This window comes from Chrysochloris asiatica, unplaced genomic scaffold (assembly GCF_000296735.1).
Source record: "Chrysochloris asiatica unplaced genomic scaffold, ChrAsi1.0 scaffold00120, whole genome shotgun sequence".
Lineage (NCBI taxonomy): Eukaryota > Metazoa > Chordata > Mammalia > Afrosoricida > Chrysochloridae > Chrysochloris > Chrysochloris asiatica.
In genome coordinates this window covers 8,467,965-8,478,910 of record NW_006408638.1, presented here as the reverse complement: position 1 = coordinate 8,478,910, position 10,946 = coordinate 8,467,965, and the positions used below count along the sequence as shown (strand labels likewise).

General features: G+C 36.4%; 1 pseudogene; it reads right to left on the bottom strand.

Moving 5' to 3' along the window:
- Positions 1-1,661, bottom strand: part of LOC102822088 — a 61,972-nt pseudogene extending 60,311 nt beyond the window's left edge.
- Between the last annotated feature and the right edge of the window lie 9,285 nt (positions 1,662-10,946).

The following is a 10,946-nucleotide window of genomic DNA, read 5'->3' as shown; positions in this document are numbered from 1 at the left end:
TTCTATTCTTTTGCCCTTTCAGTTTATTGTCCATTTCTGATATTCTATTATTAATCATTTGGACCTTTTGCTGACACTGTAGATTTTTATAGAAGCACACAGTCTCTTCCCTCTCCCATGAGATAGCAGAAGTTTTAAAATAACTAACCTATCCACCCAATGCTTAATCCACTGTACCACCTGGGATCATGGTATGTATTGTTATTGTTAAGTGCATTAGGATAAGTCAAAAAATATTGCAACTAGGATTCCAGTTTAATTATGCACAGGTTTATCCCAAGCAAACATGCGAGAAATATAAGGCCATGTTCTTCCACAATAATTTACAATCTAAGAAAACATACGGAATTCTATTCAGTACTTTGGTTCCCTATGTGTTAGTATTGACTCAACAGCTCATATATGATAATATAGTCATTTAAACATGTCTGTGATCAGTGATCAGTGGCTAGCTGTAGACAGGTTCTAGCAATAATATTCCTAATCTAATTATTGTATCTTACACACACATACACCTACAAGTCAAATCATAACAGTGGTTTCTAAGGGGATATGCTGGGCTAATTAAAGTCAAGGCAGAGAGGTCAACTCATAAGGTTATGTTTTTTGAGATCCCAAAGTGATAGTCTTGGCACAGTAGCAACCACAATAGGCTCAAGCATAATGGCACTTGTGAGGATGGCACAGGATCACGTCGTGCTTCATTCTGTTGTACTTAAGGTTGCTATGAGATGATATCATCTCAATGACACTTAACAACAACAAAGTTGTAATTTTAATAGTTCTTCTCAAAGGACACAGAAAAATCATGGGGCTTATTATGAAATTTTTAGAAAATGAAAACCTGCATTGAGGAGAAAAATCCAGGAAATTTGTTGAAGGATTTTTGAGTTGGAACTGATTCGACAAGTCTTAATAACAACAACAAATTATTAAAATGTACCTGCTTATCCTTTGATGATAGCAAGGGCTGTCATACAAGAATTACATTGGGACATTTTATCCCATCCACTTGCTTCTTCAGATTTCTTTTGTTTCCAAACTCAAAGCACATTTAAAATAATCATAATCTGAGCCAATCAAAGACATCACAGCTACTGTTTTGACATAGTGTAAATTGAAGAGTCCATTCTTTCAGAAAGGGTTAGAGAAATGGAAACATTGCCTTTGGAAATGTATAGACTTATATTTAAGACATATTGAGAAACCATAGTCTTACATTTTGATATTTTGCTCACTTAAGGTTTCTATGATTTTGTAGGAATGCTTTTAGACTTAGGTAAAAAAAGACTTGTGGAGGTTATGGCTGATCTTTTGTCTGACTTCACAAGGGATGAGGAAGAGGAAAATCACATCAGCATCAGCCCAAGGATGAATCTTAAGAGGCTGAGGTCTGCAATGCCCCTAGCCTTCAAACTTCTCTAATTAATTTGACACAAATCATCCCACCCAAGCACTCTCTACTTCTCAGCTAAGTTTGATAATTCATTGCAATGGCCCCACAGAACTCAGACACCTCACTCACAGTCATGGATTTTATTAGGGAAGTTAACAGTTTACCATTCAGGATTAGAAATGCTTAGAACATAGCTCTTCAGGATAGCCTCTTCCCAGCTATGTCTGTAAGCAGGCCTCTCTTTGGTCCTTGGTCTCTCAGCCATGGGGCCCTTAGCATCTGCCCTGCTCCAGCAATGTTACAAAGTTCTTTTAGCACTGTTAATAAATGCCCAAAGGACACTGTACTCTGCTGTAAAGTGCTCAAAGGCACTCAGCTCTTGTTCCACGGGTCAGTAAATCTAGCTCCCTAATTAAGTGCCTTGAGGTGCCTACTCCACAAGTGAGTCTTCTGTCCAAAGGTACTCCTTAATAGTTAACTAATAATTACTTGTTCATTGAGATCTCAATTCTCATTCTGCTACTTAATTACTAATTACTGTCTGAACTCAAATAAGGAAAGTCATATCTCTGAGGATCATGTAAAATTATGAAAAATTGGTATTCCAGAACATTTAATTGTGTTCATGAGGAACCTGTACATAGACCAAGAGACAGTCATTCAAAGAGAAAAAGCAGACAACAGGTGGTTTAAAATAAGAAAAGGTGTGTGCCAGGATTGTATTCTTTCACCATACTTATTCAATCTGTATGCTGAGCAAATCATAGAAGAAGTTGGAGTATATGAAGATGAATGTGCCATTAGGATTAAAGAAAGACTCATTAACAATCTATTATATGCAGATGATACAACCTAGTTTGCTGAGAGCAAATAGGACTTAAAACACTCACTGATGAAGACAAATACCACAGTCTTAAGTATGATTTTAACCTCTATTTAAAGAAAACAAAATCCTTACCACTGGACCAATAAATAATGCCATGCATGATAAATGGAGAAAAGATTGAAATCTTCAAAGACTTCATTTTGCTCAGATTAACCACCAACACTCATAGAAGCAACAGTAAAGAAATCAAATGATATATTGCATTAGGTAAATCTGCTGCACAAGACCTCTTTAAAGTGTTCAAGATCAATGATATCAGTTTGAGGATTAAGGTGCTCCTGATCTAAGTCATAGTATTTTCAATAGCCTCATATGTATATGAAAGTTGGACAATGAAAAGGACAAAATATAGAATTGACTCATTTGAGTTTTGGTATTGGAGAATATTAAAGATACCATGGAATATTAAAGATACATTAAAGATACCATTAGTGAATATTAAAGATACAAAACAAATAATTTGCTTGATGGCTCTTACCAACAACAAGATATTGAATTTAGATAAAAGTTATCATCAAGTAATTTCACAGAACCACACTATTCATTAGATTAAATGAACTAATCGATATAAAGTATCAAGCTGGATTTACAGTAAACATTCAATAAATTTTAGAAACTATTATTTTTAAGATGTCTGTTGTAGTTATGAGGGGTGTCTCTTGAACTCCAGCATAATACAGATATGGTACTAATGTTGCAGGAATAGAAATTCCAATTACTGTCATATTTAACACACAAATAAGAGTAAAAAAAAACAAAACAAAACTTTAAAAGCAGATCTCCAGCCTATATTCTGAGGTATTTCTGTGTGGGTTTGAGCTGTCAACCGGTTGACTAATAGTCAAGCGTTTACCTGTTTGCATTGCCCAGAGGCTCACTCAGATAACAGAAAACTATAATAATGGAATTATTTCAAGCGTTAATTACCCCATACACAGTGTCATCAGGCTATCCTTATTGTCTTTGAGTCCTCTTGGAATCCCTTTCTTCTTTATGTTGGTTTCATCCATTATCTAATGCCTCTTATCATAGTGATATTCCTTCAGCAATTCCAATATTCAAATCCTTATAGCATACCTAATCTAAAAATATTCTCCTCCAACACTGTAAGTCAAATGCATCAATTCTTTTATGGTCTTCCTTTTTCATTGTCCAGCTTACACATGCATATGAGGCTATTGGAAATATCATGACTTGAGTCAGGTGCACCTTAGTCCTCAAACTAACATCTTAGCTCTTGAACACTTTAAAGAGATCTTGTGCAGTAGATTTACCTAATGCAATACAACATTTGATTTCTTGACTGCTGTTCCTGTGAGTGTTCATGGTCCATCTGAGCAAAATGAAGTCATTAACAATTTCAATCTTTTCTCCATTTATCTTGATTTCATTCACAAGTTCAATTGTGAGGAATTTTGTTTTCTTTACATTGAGGTGCAAACCATACCAAATGCTGTGGTCTTTGATTATCATCAGTAAGTGTTTTAAGAATCTCTTCACTTTCAACCAGCAAGGTTGCAGATGTGCATATAGCAGGTTGTTAATCAGTCTTCCTCCTATCCTAATGCCACACTTTTCTTCACGTACTGCCAGAAGAACAGCCACAAGGCTTCTTAGAAGCCAGTATGACCACACTTTGTCTCTCATACTTTGTACATATTATAAGGAAGGATCAATTCCTACAGAAGAACATCATGCTTGCTAAAGAGGAGGGTCAGCAAAAAAGAGGAAGATTCCCAAACAGATGGATTGGTACTGTAGCAGCAGCACTGGGCTCAAGCATAGCAGCCCTTGTTATATTGGCACAGGACCAGGCAGTGTTTCATTCTGTTGTGTGTAGGTTATTATTCAATTCGATGGCACCAAATAACAACAGCAACAACAATCTCAAAGCAACAAACCCTTTTTGTATAAGAAGCCTAGTAAATATCTTCTCATGTCTCAATGGTTTTCACTAGTACATATGCATACACTGAGCCAAACACAGTGGCAAGAGGAATGGGACAAGATTCCCAACTAAGCCAGTCATAGCCCTCCCCTGTAATTGAGTATGGAGCAAGTTAATCCACTTGAAAAATCTGGCTGACACCTGGAGAATGACAATTTTTCCAAAGAAAAACAACTGTGTATGAGAATAGTGTGCAACAGGATATTAGGGAGGCAACCAAAAAATATTCCTTATAATCTTCGAAAATGAGTGCTTTTGGAAAATTAAATCACCCAGTATAAACTGTGGGGATTCACAACTCCTTGTGACACCTCTTGAGTTCAGGTATATTGAAAACTCAGTTAATTTGACTTTCATCCTTCTCCAGGCAGAACTTTTTTTTTTTTTTTTTTTAGTTTTTATTGTGAATTAAGTTATAGTTTTCATGGAAGAATATCGCTTTTACCCTTATCGTTTCATTGCAATGATTATAATCTCTTCTGTGCATCATCATTCAACAGTATTTGCTTCTATTCCCTCTTTTTTTGTGTGTGGGGGATGGTGGGTATACACAAAAACATTCAGGAATATATAATAGTTTATCAACCAAACGGCACATGCTGCAAGCCTGACTTCTGACTGCCAGCACACAGCCCTTTCTCTTTCCATGAGTCTAGCGTCCTCAGCTGCTCTATGTCTCCACATCCTCATCTCTGCCTCATCTTTGGTGTCACTTCTTCTCTGAGTAGAGTCCCACATTCTGTTCATGCTCTTCTCCCTTGATAGTCCTAGGGTCCTCTGTTTCTGGACTGTAAAATTAACTATACCCCAATTTTTGTTACAAAACTTCTACCTTTACAGTTGTGACAGTCACAATTAGTCACAACAACAATTACTCACTATTGAATCATAAGAATCTTAGCCCCATCTCCTTTCACCAGACTGATCTAGACACTATGAGAACTATTCAGTGGGGACTCTACCTTCCCCCACACACTCTGAAACGAAACTACCTCTTGAAAATGTGTAAATCAGTCACATTGTGTCTTTATAGCCACCACCCCCAACAATCCCCCATTTTAGGTAGCCAAACTCTACGTTTCCCATCCCTATCAACCCTGTATGCAGAAAGAATAGGATTGATCATTGATGTGAAGACTCCTTCCCTCTCAGTTGTTATTTTGAGCTACTACATTCATAAGTATATGTCAATTTCATCAAATTGTAGCAATTTACACTCATTTCCTTTATAATTTTTTAAAAAAATCTTCTTCTAGTTGAGTTCTGATCATCAAGCTATCAAAGCTAGGTCAAATAGGTTCTATCTACAAGTTTGGGCATTCTTGTGCATCTCCCCTCACTTCATATCAGCTGGATGCTTTACTCTTCAGGTAGACTTTTAAGAAACTGAAAAAGGAGATACCAAAGAAAGAAATATGAGAATGTATGGAATGGAATGAAAACAAATTCCTCAGTACTTGGTGAACTGACAAAAGGGCCTCAAAATAATTTATTTTGCAAGCCCTGCCTATATTTTTGCAAGGAATATAAAAATTGAAGAAAGACACCTTAACTTGAAGAAACTAAAGAAGATAAATTCCAGTTCAGCTCCCTATCTATGCAGAATATGCAAATATGCCTATAACCACATAGGAAAAGACCTGAATGATCTACTCCAGAAAAGATGACAGTCTAGAAAATCCAAAGGGGGAGTTTTACTTTGTCATATGGAGTCACTATGACCCAAATGAAATCACAAGTGTTGTTATAAGAAGTAGCAGAAGAGGTAAAGAATTTAATGATGGAGGCAGAGATTGGAGTGATGTGGCTAAAAGCCCAGGCATACCAACAACCATCAGAGGCTTGGAGAGGCAAAAACAGAATCTCCTCTAGAGCCTCTTGCCAATACCTTGATTATAGTCTAATGACTACTGATTTTGGGTTTCAGGCTTCTAAAACTGTAAAAGAATAAAGTTCTGCTGTTTAAAGCCACCAAGATTGTTCCAATTTGCTATAGTAACCATAGGAAATTAATAAATAAACTTAGTCAATAAATCAGAATCCTGATGTGGTGCTGTAGGATAAAATTTGACTGCTAACCACAAGGTTGGTGGTTAAAACCACCAGCTAATTCTATGAAACCTTATATGGTGTCACTATGACTTGGAACTGACTCAACAGCACTTAACAACAACAAACAATAATTATTAGTGTCCGGATAGTGTAGTGGGTTATGCATTGATCTGTTAACCCCAAAGTTAGTAGTTCAAATCTAACAGCTGCTCTGTGGGAGAAAGATGAGACTTTCTGCTCCCATAAAAATTTACAGCCTCAAAAACCCTATACAGGGTCACTATGACTTTGAATCAACTCAGTGACACCCAACAACATTGGGCTTTGTTTTAAGATCACAAGTATAATGCAACAAACCTAGAAAATGGATAACATTACAATGTCCTATATTTTAAGAGAAAAATACAACATAAAATGTTAAGTAATTTGCACAAGATAAAACAGCTAATGTTAGGATGATCAACCAACCAGTTTTCCCAGAATTCTCCCAATCTTAACTATAGAAGTTCCATACACCAGGAAGTTTCTGTTTCCAGCAAACTAAATCCAGACAGTCTGACCTCAAAACAGTGTTCTTAAACCATGCCTTTAGACTCCATCATTGTCATTGGGGTAGTGGGGCATCACAAAGTTTGATTATGTCTGTTCTAACATTTATGTATTTTTAATCTCTGACCCCACTGTGCAGGTGTTTGGCAAAAAACACACTTCTGCTTCCAAAGGATGGAACATTACCTTTTACCTCCTAGAGAATGTGGCAGCAAGTATCCCTCCACAAGTCCATCTCTGAAAGTAGGAGGAAGTCTTTGTTTACTCCAGAAGATTTCAGAGAATAAGGTAAATGTTCACATTGTTTTCCATGAGCTTTTGTTCTGGAACAGGATTTATGGCCTACTAAAATCTCAAGTGAAGAGATAGAAGTGACAGGTTAGTTAATTTGCCTCACACGTGGTGCTGTGACTCGACCTCAGCACTTTATTTCAGATTAGGTCAATCTACAAGATCTAAGTGCTTTTTATACACTATAGATTTATTCTAAAAAAAGATATTCTAATTCTACTGAGATCCATTTTCTAATGGCTATTTCTCTTGTTGAAAGTCCTTTGCCACAGCTAAAGTCTTCTTTAAATACATTACCAGTCATATTAGAAGAATAATTTCAGGCATTCTCTTACATTTCCTTAACCTTCTTGAACTAAAAGCACTTTTCTTTTTGGAGATGTACCAGAAAGAAAGACTATTATACATTTAATTTCTACTTTTCTAATTCAATCTTTCTAACACTTCTCTCCATGCTTTTTATCTTTTTTTTAAGTTTTTATTGTGAATTGAGTGAAAGTTTATAGGGCAGATCGTCAGCTTCACATCCAACCAGTCATATACTTTGTTTCATTTCAATGATTATAATCCGCTCATGTACCATCAGTTAACAGCATTTCTTTCTATTCATTTTAGCTCTTAAAAAACAAACAAGCACTCAGGCATACATAATAATTTACACAAGCAAAGAGCACATTATGCAAGTTTGCCTCTTGGCTAGCAGCTCTTAGTCCTTCCCTTTCCATGAATCTAGAGTCTTCAGCTGCTCCCTCTCTTAATGTCTCCATCTCTGCCTCCATCTCTGGCGCTGCTACTTCTCTGGATAAGGTCCCGCATTCCACTTGTGTTCTTCTCCATTGCTGGTCCTAGGGTCCTCTGTTTCTGGACTGTAATATTAACTACTCCCCTGTTTTTGTTACAAAACTTCTACCTTTACAATTGTGACAGTTGCAATTAGTCATGATAACAATTACTCAGTATTGGATCATAAGAATTTTGTCCCCTTTTCTTTTTACCAGACCCAACTAGACAAGATGGAAACTATTCAGTTGGTACTTGAATAGTTTCTTTCTCCACACACTCTTAAACTAAACTCTCTCTCGAAACCTTGTAAATCAGTTACTTCTTGCCTTTATCGCCCCCTCATTGCTATGAGTTGGAACCAACTCTATGGCACATAACTACCACCACCACATTATAGGTAGCCAATGTCTACGTTGCCTGTCCCTATCTACCCTTTTACAGAAGGGATAGCATTAATACTTGATGTGAAGACTCCTTCCCTCTCTGTTGGTATTTTGAGCACTAGCTCCATAAATAAAGGTCAAGTTCATCAAATTGTAGCAATTTACCCTAGTTTCCTTCATCATAATTTTTTTTTTTTAATCTTTCTGTAGTCGAGTTCTGATTTTCAAGCCATCGAGGCTAGGTCAAATGGGTACTATCTGCAAGTTTGGATGTTCTTGTGTGTCTCCCCTCACTTCATATCAGATGGTTGTTACACTCTCAGTTCTAGCCCTTGGTGGCTATGTCCTTGTCAATGGCTCATGTGTTCCCAGATCTCATCATACTTTGGAACAACCATCCCTTCCTGTTCTCTCTCTCGTCTCAGGATCAACAGGAGTCTACGGCATATGGTTGAACTCAGCCCATTTCTTCATTATTGCTTTTCCCCTCTTCCACTTAACAGGAGACCATTATGGTCACCAGCAAACTTACATGCCTACTCGTGTGTTAACTTTGAGTTTCAGTCTTAGAGTGGGATTTGTTATGAAGGGACTTGATTACTTGCTTTAATGGCTTCCTGGTGAACAATTTGCTTATTAAATACTTTTATTTTAATCTCCTTTTTCCTTCATAGTTCGACCCAACTTCTTTTTTTCAGAAAGCCTTTCTTCTTTAAATTATTTAATCATAGATAATGATAAAAAAAAAAAAATCTTTCTTATAGCTTTAACTATGTGCCAAGCACTATACATTATATCTATAATATATATTAGTTAATCTTTACAAAAATTCCATAAAGTAGGTACTATTCTTATTACCCTAATTCTCAGTGGAGAAAATGGGTTGTAGAGGGATTAAGTCATTTGCTCAAGGTCATATGGCTAGGCACATTGAGGAGCCAAAAGTGAAAGTCTGTGTTCCTAAATTGCAACTAATGGTGATGCTTCCCAACATTTACTTCCAGAAACACTTATTGAGTACACTAGTCAACTGCTGCCTAGCATAAGTTCCTGGGTATTGTTAGATACCTTTTTTATGTGTATGTCTTGTCTTCCCCAGATACATTCACAAAGGGCTAGAATATAAGAACTCAGCTCCATGAATCTGTATCTTCAGCACTTAGCACAGTGCCTTTCTCAATATGAAGATTGGTCTTCATCCAAATCTAACATTATGATAACATTTGTCTTGGAACAAAAAGTAAGTACAAATTGAATGCATGCCACAAATGAGTATTTGATTTATAAGTACACAATTTTTATTCACTTACATTATAATTATTTCAATATTTGGAAACTGATGAGATGAAGGAGATTAAATTCATTCATTATATGTTTAACATTATTTATCAAAAATATTTGTGTTCATCTCTACTTAAAAGGTACTGTTTTGAGCACTGAATGGATTCAATGATGAATCAAATATAGATTTTTGCTTTAAAGGATTTTCAACTTAATAAAGGAGATAAGACATACTTAAAATGCTAGAAAGTAAAATAAGTGTGGATTAGTTATATAGGAGGAACAAATATTTCTTCCATTTAGGCCATGGAATTTAGATGGGAAATAGGCAAAGACATTCCAGGAAGCAGGAACAACATGAATAAAAACACAAATATAGTATAGGACAGGCCATAAACAGGGACCCATCTGGAGACGGGAATGGAGCAGAAAGAAAGGTCAGATAGGTAAATTAGACAATTATGGCCTCAATATCAGCTTAAGATATATAACTTTGGCCCTAAGAGTTGGAGAACAAGAATGATAGAAATTGGCTTCCAAGCAATTAGTAGCAGAAGAGTTGAACTAAAGGATGGATAAAGAGCTGTAGAAGGAGGAGACAATTGAAACAAAATGTGGTAGTAACTATATTGAAAAATAGTGAAGATTATGAATATTTAACTTCATCTCTCATACTTTGGATATATTGTCAAGAAGGACCAGTCACTGGAGAAGGCTATCATGTTTGGTAGGGTGGAGGTTCAGAGAAAAAGAGGAAGACCCCCAGTGAGATGGATTGGCAAAGTGGCAGCATCAATGAGCTCAAACATGGCAACAAAAGTGAGGTTGGCCTAGGATCGGGCAGTGTTTCGTTCTGCTGTGCATAAGGTGGCTATGAGTCCGTACCAACTTGATGGCACCTAACAACAACAACAACAACAAAAGTCTTCAACATAAAGATAGTATTTTCTATCTACATTCAAAGTGTTTTTGTTGTTTCATATTGTCAAGTTGGTTCTGACACATAGCAACCCTCTTAAGGGTTTCCAAAGAGTCGCTGATGGATTTGAATTGCTTACTTTGTAGTTCAAACTGACCTTGAGGTCCAGTGCTTATCATGGAGTGCCACAACAGGAGTCCAACATTTAAGGTAGAATTAATAAAATATTCACTCTAAAATATAAGGTCTTTCAAAGAAATGCTAGTAAGGAAGAGAATGAAGAGAAACAGCTGTAACATTCATTGGAAAATCAGAGCATGGAACGTACAAAGTAAGAATCTGGGAAAATTAGAAGTTGTCAAAAATGAAATGGAATGCATAAGCATCGATATCTTAGGCATTAGTGAGCTGAAATGGACTGGTATTGGCCATTTTGAATCTGACAACCACATGGTTTA